This window comes from Procambarus clarkii, chromosome 9 (genome assembly GCF_040958095.1).
Source record: "Procambarus clarkii isolate CNS0578487 chromosome 9, FALCON_Pclarkii_2.0, whole genome shotgun sequence".
Classification (NCBI taxonomy): domain Eukaryota; kingdom Metazoa; phylum Arthropoda; class Malacostraca; order Decapoda; family Cambaridae; genus Procambarus; species Procambarus clarkii.
Genome location: NC_091158.1, coordinates 21284801 through 21301345, shown reverse-complemented (window position 1 = coordinate 21301345; position 16545 = coordinate 21284801). Strand labels below are relative to the sequence as shown.

General features: G+C 49.3%; 1 protein-coding gene across 1 annotated transcript in view; it reads right to left on the bottom strand.

The window, feature by feature from the left end:
- LOC123766173 (zinc finger SWIM domain-containing protein 5) overlaps positions 1-16545 on the bottom strand; it is a 255535-nt gene that overhangs the window by 173097 nt on the left and 65893 nt on the right. The gene's annotated exons all lie outside the window — the stretch shown is intronic.

Sequence of the window (16545 nt, the reverse complement as noted above, 5' to 3'; positions counted from 1 at the left end):
GAGCGACAATTCAGTGATCCAAAACGCAGTGATCACAACTCCAACTATTTAAGTTAGTCTACCATATACTGAAGAGTATTTGAGCCAGATGGATAACAAAATAGCGAACGCAGTGATCCACTTCGGGTGTGATCCATATTTCACTGGGTAATCGCAGTGTCACGATCCTGAATGACAAAATTTCTCGGTTCAAACTTCCACTCTCGACACCTCCAAAGGATACCTGATCAACCAGGCTGTGATTCACACGTCAGGCTGCGAGCAGCCGCGTCCAACAGCCTGGTTGACCAGTCCAGCAACCAGGAGGCCTGGTCGGGGACCGAGCCGTGGGGACGTTGAGCCCCGAAATCATGGCAAGATAACCCCATATGTGGTTTTCCCATTGTGCGAGGTACACAGGTATACTAATTATGCAGCCTCGGTAAATCATAATTCCCCACCCCACATAATTGATGATTGATGAAGAGCTAACCACCCAAGAGATGGCACGGGCATGAATAGCCCGTAAAATCCACATAATTCCCACACCTCTACTTACGGTGAGTCCTCGTTGTTACAGCTACTGGGAACAAGTTTCAGGTAGCACGGGCTATGGCGAGCCCGTAGTTGACTTATCTGGCACAGGAGCGGTGCTGTATAGCCCGGCCTATTGTGAGCCCGTGGTCCGTCCTCTGAACCTCACCTATTTAAATATCTCGACTCCGGATACCAAGAACATCGGCATATCTATTTCGTCTTAGCCCACCTCGTTGGAGTGAAGGTGTCATTGTGTAGGTATCCGGCCGGCCGGAGGATAACCGGCCCTCCCGAGGGTCACAGAGCCGCATCCCACACTCCCCACCACCTTCAACTAAGCCTTCAATACCCTCTACATTTTTACAGCTCGCGGACGTAATTCTTGGGAACACAACCTCCAAATCACACACTCATCTCCTCGCCACTCCTATTAATCACCGGATTTAAGATCAAGGTAAAATATTCGGGGCACAAATCTGACTAAATCCGTTTAATTGATGAGGCCTCAACGTGCCCTTCTAGCCCGCGAGCCTCGGAGCATGAATGACATCTTACGGGCAAGAAGGACACGGAAATCCTGGCGAAACTGATGTTCCTGGCTGAGTGAGGCAGGTGAGTGAGGGAGGTAGGTGAGTGAGGCAGGTGAGGGAGGTAGGTGAGTGAGGCAGGTGAGGGAGGTAGGTGAGTGAGGCAGGTGAGGGAGGTAGGTGAGGGAGGTAGGTGAGGGAGGCAGGTGAGTGAGACAGGTGAGTGAGGCAGATAAGAGGGTTGTTCAAAGGAAAACTTAAATAAAATACCTCCAAAGGATACCTGATCAACCAGGCTGATTCTTACGACAGGCTGCGAGCAGCTGCGTCCAACAGCCTGGTTGAGTAGACCACCAACCGGGAGACTTGGTCAGAGACCGGGCCGTGGGAACGTTGATGCACGAAGCCAACATCTGGTAGAATGGTAGACAACATGTAGGAAAGTATGGAAAGAGAGCTTGGGAAGGAAGGAAAGAAAGAAAAAGAAAGGAGGGGGGAGTGGGAGAGGGAAAGGGATAGATGATGGAAGGGGTAATAAAGAGTAGAGGGATAGGAGGGGGGAGGTACGACCATCCTAGCCTCAAGGTCTCCATGGGCCGGGTGTTGTATCCGGTAAACAAACAAGGTCCTAAACACACACAGACACACATACACCAAGCCTCCCTACCACAACTCACCGGACACTCACTCCCACAACACCAATGTCCCTCACCATCTCACCCTACCAACCCACCCATACTCACTCTCCGTGTCCTGGGTACTCCTGCACCCGAGGACCCGAGGGCCCGTCTCAGCGACTGTGCCGGATCCTCTGTCATCAACCTAAGCATAACAAAACTCTGCTGTAGCAGAAATGACGTATTGACTGGATATAAGCCGCCTCATTAGGCTGCTGGAGGAGGATTGTATTAACGTATTGTTCCGGCCGTGCACGACACACATGCCTGCACGCTCCTAATAACAACCCCAAGTCGTTTAAGGACGTGCACCACACACCAAAAGTGTTTCAATCCCCTGCAAGACAATCGTCCCGGCTGTCATCTTAGCAGCATGACTAGTGGAGGAGGAATGTCAACGACCCTAAACGTTTTATCTTGATTAAATCAAGTTCGAAAAAAGTCCAGTCCTAAACAGTTAATAAAATGTCTGAGAGACGCAACGTCCCAAGTCCCGCAGGTAGGACGCGTACACCTAGACTAAACGTCCCGGACTTGCCGCCATGTTGAGGCGCCCACACCTCCACACCCGGTACTCCCGCCCTGAGCGTTCCGGGACCCCAACCTTCCACCAACCAACAGTCGGAAGACCGAGCATTCTGGGCTGCAACATCCCGAGGGCGGGACAGTCTAGGATGTAACAAGCAGACGTGAAGTGTCTCGTGACGTCACGAGGTGTTTACCTGGGAGTAGATAGCAATTTGACAGCAAACAAGACTCCACTATCAGCTGCCACAGTAAGGTTCAAGCCTAACCCGACCACCAAACACCCCCACACACACTGCGTTATTTACACTATATTCACGGTGTTGCAAAGTTGCTACAAAGTTGGGTGTTTGCTGGGACAGCATAATCACCAAGACCAAGGATGGATCTGTTACTGGTTCCAGGGATCAACGTACCAGCGGCCCGGTCTCTGACCAAGCTGCACCATCAGTGGTCTACTTGAAACCTAATAGAAATCAGCCTCATAAATCTATTGGTATATGAGATGCACTAATCCATTTCTTGAACCTGAAAAGCTGCCCCTTCAGAGCACGTTAAGGTCAAGCTAGGCACTATTAAGGACGAGAGTTGTTACACCAGACAAAACTTGGCACCGTTAGGGTGCCCCGGGAACATGGCACCGTTAGAGGTGACCCCCACAGTGTGCCACACCCGCACACCAAGACACCAGCTGATATCGGCCGCTATCTCGTTATCGGCGTATACAAACAAAACATTTTAATTTTCACTCTCACTTGCTCAGGGTCACGACCCTGAACTACCTTGTTTCGTCGCCCGGGATCAACAGCCCCGCGGCCAGGTGGCGCTGCACTCTGAAGGGCCTCACGGAACCATCACACTCAAGGGGCAGCTGCTCCATAAATACACTTGTATGGAAGTTCATACAAGAGGCAATTAGAAGTCAGACAATCTGGCTGATAACAGCCACAACATAAGACAATCCCAAGACCACAAAAATGGTAAAAATATGAGGTTATGCAACATGGACATATCCTCCAATGGGTACAATTTTCTGTATCCTCCAAAAGGTACACTTTTCTGTATCCTTACAGTAGGTCCACTTCACTGTACCCATACAGCGGGCACACCTCGTTGTATCTATGCCTCGCTGTATCATGGAAACATGCGCATACATTCCTGTATCCGCTAATGCTAGGCATATTTTGTACCTGAATAAAACGACTGAATTCCAAGACATAATAACCCGTCAAAGTTGATCTGGTGTAATGCTGAATGTGTAAGGAACACCGGAGTCTTACACGAGGCCCGTCGTCGGCCCACACACACACACCACGTCACGGACGAGGAGGCCATTACTTATAAAGCACATGTAGGAGTTGGGGGAATGAAAGCCGAACTGTTCTTGTGGGTACAAGAGCAGGAGCGGGATGAGGGCGGTCGTGGCGCCGGACGGGATGCGTGGACCTTGCCGGATTGAACAACTTGGCCGGCGGTGGCCGCTCTGGGTCCCTGTTGTCAACACTGAATACTGATGGATGCCACTGCTGGCGACTCTACCCTGACCGTCTATACTGCCACAGGACAGTGCTATACTGCAGCAGTGTACTACCACAAGGTACCTTACAGTGGTACAAGAGCTACTATACACTACCACAAAATACTTATGCCACTCTATGAGTTAAAACACCTTTATATGTGATTAAAGATGACCTGGTGAATGTAAAGTCACCAAAGAGCCTCTCCTGCAGCTTGTACTGGAGCCGGGCAACAAACACCAGTGACATTGTGAGGATGGATCTGGGGAAAGTGAGGCAGGTATGTACCGACTCTACTCAGATCCGGCAAGTCTTGTGTTTGGACCCATTGTCAACATGTAACTGCTCCCCCTCAGTTTGCTAGTCAATTTGTAGCAATGAGTTCTGAGCGCATTTGCTTCGGCCTACTTCATTGTCAAGAATACAAATTCTAAAAAAATAAAAAATAACAAATTTCCTTTCATATCGTTCACTCCAGAATGTTGTCATTTTACTGTGTACATTTGGGACCTGGCCCACTAGTATTTTCCATGAATATATTATTATTTGATACATTTCTCGTCTCCTTTACAGAGAAAACATTTTGAGAGCTTTGAGACAGTCCCAATAATTTAGATCTTGCGTCTATGCGTGTCGTATATGTTCTCTGTGTTCCCTCTATTTCACAGACCTCTCCAGCTCTGAAAGGGGAAGTGAGTACTGAGCAGTACTCAAACGAGCTACCAGGGTAGCTCGCTCGCTCGCTCGCTCGCTCGCTCGCGCGCTCTCTCTCTCTCTCTCTCTCTCTCTCTCTCTCTCTCTCTCTCTCTCTCTCTCTCTCTCTCTCTCTCTCTCTCTCTCTCTCTCTCTCATATCTCCACTCACTCTCTCTCTCTCTCTCTCTCTCTCTCTCTCTCTCTCTCTCTCTCTCTCTCTCTCTCTCTCTCATATCTCCACTCACTCTCTCTCTCTCTCATATCTCCACTCACTCTCTCTCTCTCTCTCTCTCTCTCTCTCTCTCTCTCTCTCTCTCTCTCTCTCTCTCTCTCTCTCTCTCTCATATCTCCACTCTCTCTCTCTCTCTCTCTCTCTCTCTCTCTCTCTCTCTCTCTCTCTCTCTCTCTCTCTCTCTCTCTCTCTCTCTCTCTCTCTCTCATATCTCCACTCTCTCTCTCTCTCTCTCTCTCTCTCTCTCTCTCTCTCTCTCTCTCTCTCTCTCTCTCTCTCTCTCTCTCTCTCATATCTCCACTCACTCTCTCTCTCTCCCTCTTTCCCTCCTCGTACGTCCCGCCTCTCCTTCCCTCCCTCCCTCCCATCCCCCCCTCCCCCCCACCTCCCTTCCTCTGCCCTAACAATTAATTCCAAACATTCCAGTTGGTCTGGCCCTCACTTCCCTACTCCACGGCCTTTATCACTCCCACTCTTCATGCGTGCTTTGTTTCCGGAAACCAATGGGGTCCTCCTCCTCCTCTGCTCTCTATCTTCCTCCATGCACCACTAACTTTTTCCTCTCCTTATCTCCTGTCACTCACCTGTCCCCCTCCCCCCCTCATCCTCGTACTCAGGTGAGCACAGAGAACAAGGTTCACTCATAGTTTTTGTCCCCCACTCCGCGTGTCCTCTTTCCCTCTCTTTCATCCTCCACCTGCCTTCCCTACCCCCCCTCCCCCTCCCCCCCACACTCTTACAACCACTTCCCTCCCTCCTGCTGCTTGTATCTTGCCTCTTCCACCCCTCGTCTCTCTTCCTTTCCCTTTCTCCATTCTCCCTATTCACGGCGCTCTTCATCCTTCGCCAGTCCTGTCCTTATTATCTCTCCCGAACTCCCAATTCCCTTCCCAACTCACCTATTCCATTTTATACTTACAAAAATCTACTTGTCCCTTCCCCTCCCCCCCCCATCTCTCCCACAATTCCGTCCCCTACTTGCTTCCCTAGACTCCCCTACAGCGCCACCACCCCCTCCCCCAGCAAGTGCCTACCCTCCCCCTCCTCACCTCCCGACGGGTACCTCATCTCTCTCAGTGGTTGGCGCCTCGTGCCTCACACACCTGGACGGCTGCTGGTGTACTAAGCGGCCCTACATACAACTTTCAATCCTATGCGTGCAGGCGGGCATGACAATAACAGAGAGAAAGAGAGAGAGAGTAAAAGCAAGAGAGAGAGAAAGAGAGAGAGAGAGAGAGAGAAAGAGAACAAGAGAGAGAGAGAGCAGACGTGAGAGGAACAGATCTCCCACGAGTCGCCATGTTTTCCCACAGCCTCAGAAAAAAATTCCCTCCATGCCCCCCGCCCCCCCATCACCCCACCACTCACCTAATCGTTCCTTATTTCCCTTCCCTCTTAATTTCTCTCCTTTCTTTTCGTCTGTGACCAGTAGCGAGCTCTCTCATCTGCTGTAGCAAATATGTGACATTATACTCGCCTGCAGCCTCATTATACCGAGAGAAAACTCTACCAGATATTGCTCAGTTCTCACGCTCCTCCCCCCCCACACACACACCTTACCCCGCCTCCAGCACAACTACCTAAGTTAGTCCACTTTCTCCACCCTCTCCAGCTTCTTGCATCGTGCCTTGAGATTCTTATCTGTCCAGCATCCTGTGCCAACGTACATATAACATACTTAATCAACTCAATTGTGTTTATCTCTTATTTGTAAAGATTTATCCTCCTGATGCTTGGGAAAACGGGTGTTACTCCAGCTGAGACACATGGAGGAATGTACCACTGTGCTCCTGTAATGTACCACTGTACTCCTGTAATGGGTCCAGATGTTTCTGACCCCCAAACAAGCACATTCACTACGTTCCTCCTTATTTTCTCACACAAAAGATCTCGGTATCAATGGCTTCCTGCTTTCCCTTTCCTTTCGGAACCCTGTGACACACACACACACACACACACACACTAAAGAGCCAAAACTCAACCCCCGCAAACACAACTAGGTGAGTGCACACACACACACACACACATACGGACACGCACACACACACACACTGTAAAAAGCGCGGAAGTGATATTTTCGGTTCCCACGTGTAGTGATCAGGTGACGTCATATTTCAGGTGAAAAGACTGAACTAGGTTTGGCGTCCGACCGCCGGTCCAGCTGTGTCAAGCCTCCCATACGGAGACCTGTATTCACACACCATTTCAAAGGCCGATAATCAACAATAATGGCTACATTTTAGGATTGTACGTGGAAGAATCGGTCCCTAAATGGCGGGGTTGTGCGACCATTCAGAGCAGGCTCGAGCGGGGGTCTCCCTCTCGCCCTTGGCACGAATTGTTTAGCTGTAACGGAAACTTGGAGCGGGAACACATTTGAAATTGGCGCGCTTTCGGGACGGGGCGTGGAAGTTCGCGCCAAAAACGTGATTTTCTTGAACTTGTCTTGTGGACGCTGCGGGGCCGCCTTGCTAACCCTTCCTAGATGATTGCTCCTCCAGACGAGCGGCCAAGTAATGCTTGGGACATGTGACTCACGCAACTAACACTCGTAAATCTTATGAAAATGTTAAAAATCTTGATCCATGAAATTACTCGCTCACACACACACTCATACACAGGGCCTGAGAGGGGCCTGATAGCTAAGTGGACAGTGCTCTGGGGTCGTAATCCTAGGGTCCGGGTCCGATCCCCGGTGATGGCAGAAACAAAATGGGCAGTTTTTTTCACCCTGATGCCACTGTTACCTAGCAGTAAATAGGTCTATCTGGCCTGGGAGTTACGACAGTTGTTACGGGCTGTTTCCTGCGTGCGTGTGCGTGTGTGTACTCACCTAGTTGTGCTTGCGGGGGTTGAGCTCTGGCTCTTTGGTCCCGCCTCTCAACCGTGTGTGTGTGTAAAAAATAATAGTAACAGTTGATTGATTGACAGTCGAGAGGCTTGCCGAAAGAGCAGAGCTCAACCCCCGCAAGCACAACTAGGTGAATACACACAGACACGCACACACCAATGGTCAATGTGTTTCAACCACTCAATGTAGATCATGCAATCGTGACCAACACCCAAGTTTCTGCAATAATTCTCTTCTCATAATTAATATAGAGACTTGATGACGTGCAGGCATAAACCTCGGTGCTTCATTTAGCATTGTTCACACCTGTAAACCTTAAGTGTTGTCGAGAGCCGAAGGTGAGGCGCCTTAATCTATCACACCATCAACACCATCTTTGAAGCGACTCTAGCACAACCAGACGACACTACACTTCCTTAAGGGCTCGGTGTCTCTATACGTATTGTTCAGTTATCGTACATTAAATAAAAGTTACCGAGATACTAAGATAGTTAAAATATGAATTATTGTTGTTGTTTTCACTAGGGACGATCTCAACCACTCTAGATACGCACGCGTGTGCACACGCATGTACACAAACACAAACATAAAAACATAATTGCAAAGAAAAGCTGGTACATGAATCAAGCCGAGGCAGGCAGGCACGCACGCACGCAAAAACAGGACATGAGTATTGGTAGAATAAGAGGTCATGCGCAGTATAAGTCAGGGTAGAACAAGATGCCATGCGCAATACAGGTCAGGGTAGAACATGATAAACTACACAGGGTATAAAAAGGGGACATACTTAGTATAACAAGAGTAAAGCAAGAGAACATGGATGGAAACTTGAGGCGCAGAAAAGTCAAACAGAATGTTAGAAAGAACGTTTGCATCTCAATGGATGCGAGTAACTGTAATGGGCTAGCGGGAGAGACAGTAAAGCCAATACAACAAAGAAATTCAAAATATACCAATAGAAGAGTTTTGACTCGCTGCTTCAGGAGTTACCGCTCGACTCCCGCAAGCACATTTAGGCAAGTAGTGTTTGTGAGGACTAGGGTGGCAGGAAGCCTGCATCAGGCTGGGCATCTGCACACGCGTGTCCGGTATTTGCTTGGGGCACGGGTCCCTCTGCAGGCAACAATATGCACGCGCTTGCAGATGGGTTGCATATTAGCCGTGTTTGTGCGTGGCCATATGAGCACATCTTTGTGTGCACGCACGCAAGCATAATCCCCGAGCAAGCCACACGTGTCTGCGTGCATTTAACGTATGTATAAGCTCTGTCTGCTGCCACAAAGCAGCGGCTGCAATGCGAATTGTAACAAAAAGTACCTTTTAGTGATGGTTGTGAGAGATCAACACAGCGAAGCGACCACCGCGGGAACATGGCTGGTCCTTCCCAAGGGTTGGGATCCCTAGCAAGCACCAACCCTCACCCGGGGATACCGATTCGACAATCATCTCTCCATCAGCAGGTAGAAAAGTTCCATACAAGCATAACCCACCACATATCATTACTAACATGTGTCCACGCTGGAAAGGAAACCGCATTGTATATACCATTGACAGTTGAGAGGCGGGACCAAAGAGCAGAAGCTCAACTCCCGCAAGCACAACTGTGTGAGTACATACTAATGCATCAATCCATAATAATTTGAACAAGGCGGCTGGTGACTGGCGCCAACATAGCAAGCAGACACAAAGTGCTCTACACACACCAGTGAAGGAAATACACACCTGCCAAATCTAACGTAAATATCCCATGACCGACAACAACACTGTATGGAGCCCAAACACAAACCTAAAGTGTACAAAACCCCTCAAAACCGAGGGTAAACAAAACAGCGTACGAACCAATGAAAGCCAGCAGAGTCCAAGAGCGAGTGTGCGAAACCCTTCCACGAAGCGCAGGCCCGGTGGGCCGGCCGGCTTCCCCGGCCCCTCCTTCAGCGTCGACAAGGAGAGGAAAAACTTTGGACGACTGAGAGGCCAAACTTATGAATATTCTCAGGCAGAGAGCTCGCAGTCTGAAGGAGGGGGGGAAAATGAACCTCCTGCACTTCAGGTTTTTTATAAAATTAAAAAGCTAACAAGTCATTCGGCGCTTCTCTTCCCAAAGGCACGCACATTACACCGCCTATAAAATGCTTCTGGCGTTTACCCACTCTTCGTTTCTTAAAAGCACACGCACTAAATACCTGCGACAAAAATGCAGATCCGGATTTACCCGCCCTCGGAGCTTCCGCCAAAAAAAATCTGGAGGTAAAAACGGCAGGGAATCAAACGCTCTACTCACCAATAATTAATCAATGTTTACTCGTCAACAACGTTAGTTTTGGAAGTCTAATATCAAACGAATACTTCATCAATAATCAATTAACGTCGGAGTATTGAACGACATCCTTTCAAAGGGCTCGTTCGGGACTTGGGAGTTTTTCCATCAATGTCTTCAAATGGCAGTACGTGGACGCCAGCTTGAAGCCCAGGACACGACTCTGAAGCTCCACGACGCTCGTCCTCAGCCTCCGACTGAAGCCTATGTAAACAAACCCAGAATGGTTCACATCCTGTAACATTAGAACTAACGAGTCCGGGTTGTACGGCCTAAATTATACATTAGCCTAACCCACAAAGGTTCCAACAGTTGGAGAACATGAAGATAAAAGTGGCCCCGTAGCCCTGGGCATCAATTATGTACCTGCCTATGCTTGCCCCGCCAACATCAGTATCAATATTCATCTTTGAGCCAAGCTGGTCCCCATGCAACTCAACATTAATAGTCAGGATGGAGGGATGTATTACATAATGTATTACATAATGCATAACATAATTTCAGAGCTGCTGCACTAGTGGACAGTACGGGTTGTGTCCGCCTTAGCGACAATATTGGGCGAGCAAACAAACAAACATGCCCGCTAATATTCCGTGTTCCCTTGATGCTTGTTGGTGGGTAGGGGGGTTGGGTGGGTGGGGGTGTGTGGGGGGGTGGGGGGGTGGGTGGGTGGGTGTGTGTGTGTGTGTGTGTGTGTGTGTGTGTGTGTGTGTGTGTGTGTGTGTGTGTGTGTGTGTGTGTGTGTGTGTGTGTGTGTGTGTGTGTGTGTGTGTGTGTGTGTGTGTGTGTGTGTGGGTGGGTGGGTGTGTGTGGGTGGGTGGGTGGGTAGGGGGGTTGGGTGGGTGGGGGTGTGTGGGGGGGTGGGTGGGTGGGTGGGTGGGTGGGTGTGTGTGTGTGTGTGTGTGTGTGTGTGTGTGTGTGTGTGTGTGTGTGTGTGTGTGTGTGTGTGTGTGTGTGTGTGTGTGTGTGTGTGTGTGTTTTTGTTTGTTTGTTTTTTTGCGTTTTCACTCAGACTAGTGACGTTTTTTAATGTAAAAAGTTGTTTTTATGATAGTGATTTTATTCTCACTGATTTTATTAATAAACCTTAAGTCCAATTGCGTAATAAAAGAAACCTCAATTAAGCCAAGACAGCAGCAGGCCGAAAGCTAAAAAGTTTGTTCCACTCCACATGATTGGCTACTTATAAATCTGAGGCTCACGTGAAGGCTCTTCTGGAATATACTTGTCCACGTTTGAAGCACAGAGGCAATTTTGTTATAAATTACTCAAATTTCATCCTGAATAAGAGTTCTCTTGTCGCAGTGTAGAAAAAGTGAGACACGCTCCCTGCAGCAACACAGATCTCCTAGAGTTAAGACTTCGTCACAGCCATTTATTAGAATACTTTCCTTCTTGAAGACTGATAGATCAGTTTAAGCATATTACTCGCACCAACGCCGGCCCAGTACTAATAGTACGTAGGCCCTATTCTAGTACTAATAGTACGTAGGCCCTATTCTAGTACTAATCTATAACTGTGCTGACTCTAGTATTATCTTTGGCTGCCCTAACCACAAATTGGCCTAAATAATGCTTCACAACAAATTACTCAGTAATAACACATTAATAATTCTGGTTGTCGGGGTCGGGAAGCCATATACTTAAGCTTACCGAGGTGACCCTAAGCCAACTGCTGACCCTCCCGAGGATGCAGCTCCTGGGTCCCAACTTTACTACTAGGCAAATAGAGGCACCAGGTGAAAGGAAATGTGCCCATACCATTTCTCTCCTGACCGGGGGATTGAACCCGGGTCCCTCAGTTGTGGGCCAAGGATGTGAAACGCTGTATAACAAGAACTTTTAGCTAACACTCACACAGTCGAGTGTTCACACTCTGAACCTTGAATTGCTTCCCGTCTCTGACCAGGCCGGAGTCGGTCGGCCGAGCGGACAGCACCCTGGACTTGTGATCCTGTGGTCCCGGGTTCGATCCCGGACGCCGGCGAGAAACAATGGGCAGAGTTTCTTTCACCCTATGCCCCCCTGTTACCTAGCAGTAAAATAGGTACCTGGGTGTTAGTCAGCTGTCACGGGCTCCTTCCTGGGGGTGGAGGCCTGGTCGAGGACCGGGCTGCGGGAACACTAAAAAGCCCCGAAATCATCTCAAGATAACCTCAAGAAGAAGGCCTCTTGATTGGTCTGGTCAACCAGGCTGTTAGACCGTGCTGCTCGCAGTCTCACGTACCTAAGTTTACTTTTCGGTTACCTTTCGTTGATTCCGAGGATCAACGTCCCCGCGGCTCAGTCTCTGACGGTTAACACAAACATTTAATCGATCCGAAAGGTGGAACGTTACCAGTTAATGAATGGTAAACATTCCCAATATTTACACAGTTCCAGATAAAAACCTGCGGTTGTCGCTGGCAAGTATCAAGAGTGCGGTTGGGGGTTAGGCTTGGAAATGTATTTTTAATTTCGTATTACTTCAGAAGATAGGCTGTATTAATTCAAATTTGTCTACTCACAGGAAACATTGTAGTTTAAATATGGAATCCTGCCACCCATTGACAACAATGGTTTGTCCCATTGAATTTATACTTATATCCTGACTAGTTCAGGATCAGGACTAGTTCAAACAGGTATCAAGCAGTTCCAAAGGGACTTTCCTTTTCCTTACAGAGCCGTGAAAAGCTCTATACAACAGGGGACAGTCCTTGCCCCACTGCTATTTCTCATTCTTATCTCGGATATAGACAAAAATACTAGTCACAGCTTCGTGTATCCTTTGTAAATGATACAAAAATCCGCTTGAAAATTTCCACTGTAAAAGACACTGAAAAACTGCAGGCAGATATTAATAAGGTTTTCGATTGTGGGAACTGAAAATAACACGCTGTTTAACGGTGACAAGTTCCAGGTACTGAGGTATGGCGGAAACGAGAAAGTTCAAAACACAGGGTACAGGACACAATCAGACCTACTCATAGAAGGAAAGAAAATTAGGTTAGAATCAAACCTAACGTACTTGGACAAGTTAGGTTAGTTTCCTTAAGTTACATTTCCGAGTTTCTAGAATGTCATTTAGCCTAATACAAAACGTGGAATTTCTGGGGTTCAACAGTACATATTAGTAAGTTTAACCAAACAGCTGCTATAAGTATTATAATTTCAAGAGAATATGCTAATCAATAACTTTAAATCTCTAAAATCTTGAAAAAGACATTCAAGAAAATTCAGAGCGCGGATAAACACAACCCGTTTTACCACAATTAGTCCTTCTACAGGTTAAAATTCTTGAGGACTAAATGCGCTTCCGTCGCTTGCAACGGAGCGCAGTTAGTCCAGCTACGAAAGACTAGACTACGAAAGTTTATATTTATAGCCTTTCATACCTTGACTGTCCAGAGCCGAAATATCTCTTTGATCTCGTTCAAGCAACGACTAAACCGGAATGTTCTCTGCTAGAACGCAATGAGTCCAATCGAAAAAGTCGTCAACTCTGCAGGAAGAAGTAAAGTCTTCCATCTGTGTTTCTGAGGCAGCTCCGGAGATGATGCCGGCACACAGGTGTTTGGTGGCGGGGCGCGGAGCACGAGGCTAGGAGCACGAGGCTAGGAGAAGCACAAGGCAGGATAGTAATAGAGAGAACGAGAGCTATGTAAAAAGTCAACAACACGGGATAGTGAGAGAGAGGGAAGGGAATTATCAAGGGAATGCGCCAAGTCATTACCACTATATAGCACTGGGAAGGGGTCAAGATAAGGATTTGGGATGGGACGGGGGGAAAGGGAAGGAATGGTGCCCAACCACTTGGACTGTCGGGAATTGAACGCCAACCTGCAAGAAGCGAGACCCTCGCTCTACCGTCCACCCCAAGTGCTTGGACTAGAGGAAGGAATATAGATAAAAAAAAAAAAAGTGATCGCAAGGCAAGACCAGTTTGGCAATGAATCTGGTTCCGGTACTGGAATACTGGGAAGCGGCTACGGATACCAGCCAACTAAATGATCCTTTAAGAAATGGATGATAATTTAAGTTAACTAAAAGATACCATCGTATCTCCATTTTGCATAAAATAGCTACATCAGTATATAGTAATCTACGTAATGTTGTGTAATACTGAAAGCCATAATTATCTACCACTTGGGATCTGACAAATGACCTTTTGTACGTTGTAATCTTCATGCGCTAGGGCTGGCAGGGCGCGCATGTTGTGCACAATGATCTAGCTCCCGTTGGCGTCAACAATAACATTCACCGGGGAGGTGTGAGCATGCTAGAGTGAGGGGGTGCCAGGGAGGGGTGAGGGGTGCCAGGGAGGGGTGAGGGGGTGCCAGGGAGGGGTGAGGGGGTGCCAGGGAGGGGTGAGGGGCGCCACTGAGGGGTGAGGGGCGCCAGGGAGGGGTGAGGGTACAGTGTACAGTGTGTACACACCACTTGCACTTGACGTCAGACACCCACTTGTGCGGGTCAAATGTTGGTGTCGTCTACAGCGTCACGTGGGACTAATAAACTCCAGTGTTAGGAGACAACGCTGTCCATCACCACAACCATCGTACAGAATCTCATTTTAACCAGTTACAACCCCCCCCCCCACCCCGCCCCCCCCCCTCCTCCAGCACAGATATCCGACACGGAACTCGAACGCAGCGGTGTTCCGACACCCGGCGTGACGTCAGAGCAAGGGGGGGGGTCTATACCAGCAGGGAATTCCTCTTGCCGACCTCGGTCGGAGCAGGTGGGGGGGGGGGGTCAACCAGTCCGCCCGAGCTCAGGTCACGACCTTTGGCGGGGGCGTGGGGGGAGGGGTGACCCATAGTCGGGGGGACTGGGTGGGAACTGGGGCTACAGGATGTGGTGTAGGCAGAGGAAGGTGGGGTGGGGGTGACGCAAGATGTCCTGCGATGGAGGGCTACCTTACCTACCTTGAGGTTACCTTGAGGTGCTTCCGGGGCTTAGCGTCTCCGCGGCCCGGTCGTCGACCAGGCCTTGTGGTTGCTGGACTGATCAACCAGGCTGTTGGAGGCGGCTGCTCGCAGCCTGGCTAGGAGAGAGAGGCAGCTTGGGACGACAGGGACGAAACTATGGCTGTGGAAGCAGGTATGGTAACTGGCGGTGTAGGAGGATACGGCGGGAGAGTTGTGTGTTATGGTGGGAAGAGAAGGTGGAGGCGTCAGACAGGTGAAAAGTCCGTTGTGTGGGGGAGGGTGAAGGCGCGAGTGCACCGCGTCACAGTGTGAGCCAGAGAGAACTGTGGAAGCGTAGTGTTTCCGGTGCACCTGGATAATAATTACACGCCAAATAAAGTCCTTTTTCTTCTGCTGTACTGCACATGAGAGCACGCTACAAGTTGCCTCCGCCCTCAGCACACACAACCGCGGTACTGCGGGCACCTGCTGTAGCTACGCACTTGCTGTAGCTGCGGACACCTGCTGTAGCTGCGGACACTTGCTGTAGCTGCGGACACCTGCTGTAGCTGCGGACACCTGCTGTAGCTGCGGATGTATTGTTAACTGTATTGTGCCAGTGCTGACGCGTGTTTCGTGAGTGTGAAGGAGAGGACTGTGGCGGAGCATGTGGGAAGAGCGGCAAGTTACCCCAGGAGGATGAGACGGATGAAGAGGGGCACCAGTGTGAACTCCTTCACAATGTGTACACTATAAAACATTGTGACTGACGCGGAGAAGCAACACGCGTCGCAGGGCTAAGAATATGACCTCTCCAGCATCATATTATCTGCAAGTTAACTACAAAACTTGGCTAGCGCGCGAGCACCTGGATAACTTGATGAAAAGCGGGTGTAAGGGGAAATTAGCCAACTTAAAAAGACAAACGTGACTCGTGTGAGACCTGATGAATCGAGTTAGGGAGGGGAGAGAGGGAGGGGAGGGGAGAGAGGGAGGGGAGGGGAGGGGAGAGAGGGAGAGGGAGGGGAGAGGGAGGGGAGAGAGGGGGGAGGGGAGAGAGAGGGGGAAGGGAGAGAGGGAGGAAAGAGAGAGGGGGAAGGGAGAGAGGGAGGCGAGAGAGGGCGTGAGGGAGAGAGGGCGTGAGGGAGAGAGGGAGGAAGGGAGGGCTTGGGAAGGCAGATAGGTACACGGAGGAGAGAGGAAGACAGGATGCTGGTTATAGAGAATTAAAGACAAAGTTTCAGAGGTTTGAGTGAGTCAAATACTGGTGTCAAGAAGAGGAGGGTGCATCGTGCGTGGCAGGAGCAGGGGGGTGAACAGGCGCCTGGAGACTCGGAGATAGTGCCAGAGAGCCATTACACTCTCGCAAGACAAATATGGAAGGCCCAGGAGCGTGCCACGCACTAAGGTAGGAGGCGACACAGAGAAAGGATTTAAGGAGCGGGCTTAGGGAGCGAGGCTACACTGGGCTTAGCATGCCAGCCACCAACCCGCATCCTAATTTGCAATCGGACCACTGTTGCCATCACCGCACGACAACCTATCCTACATGCGCGGTTTATGCTATCACTGACAATACATCCACCAAATCCAGCAGTATTTTCTACCGTAAAACTTAAGTCTATTAACGCCCAAGTCCCGGTACTCCTCCACGAGGCAAGGTGCGCATCGCGGTAACTGATAACTCTTTGTTGTCCTTGTCAAGATAACACACATTTTACTGTACACATAATTAACGTCACTTCAGATAAAGTGAATAACTTTCAGTACTTCATCCGTGGCAGTGTTGCCGGATACGG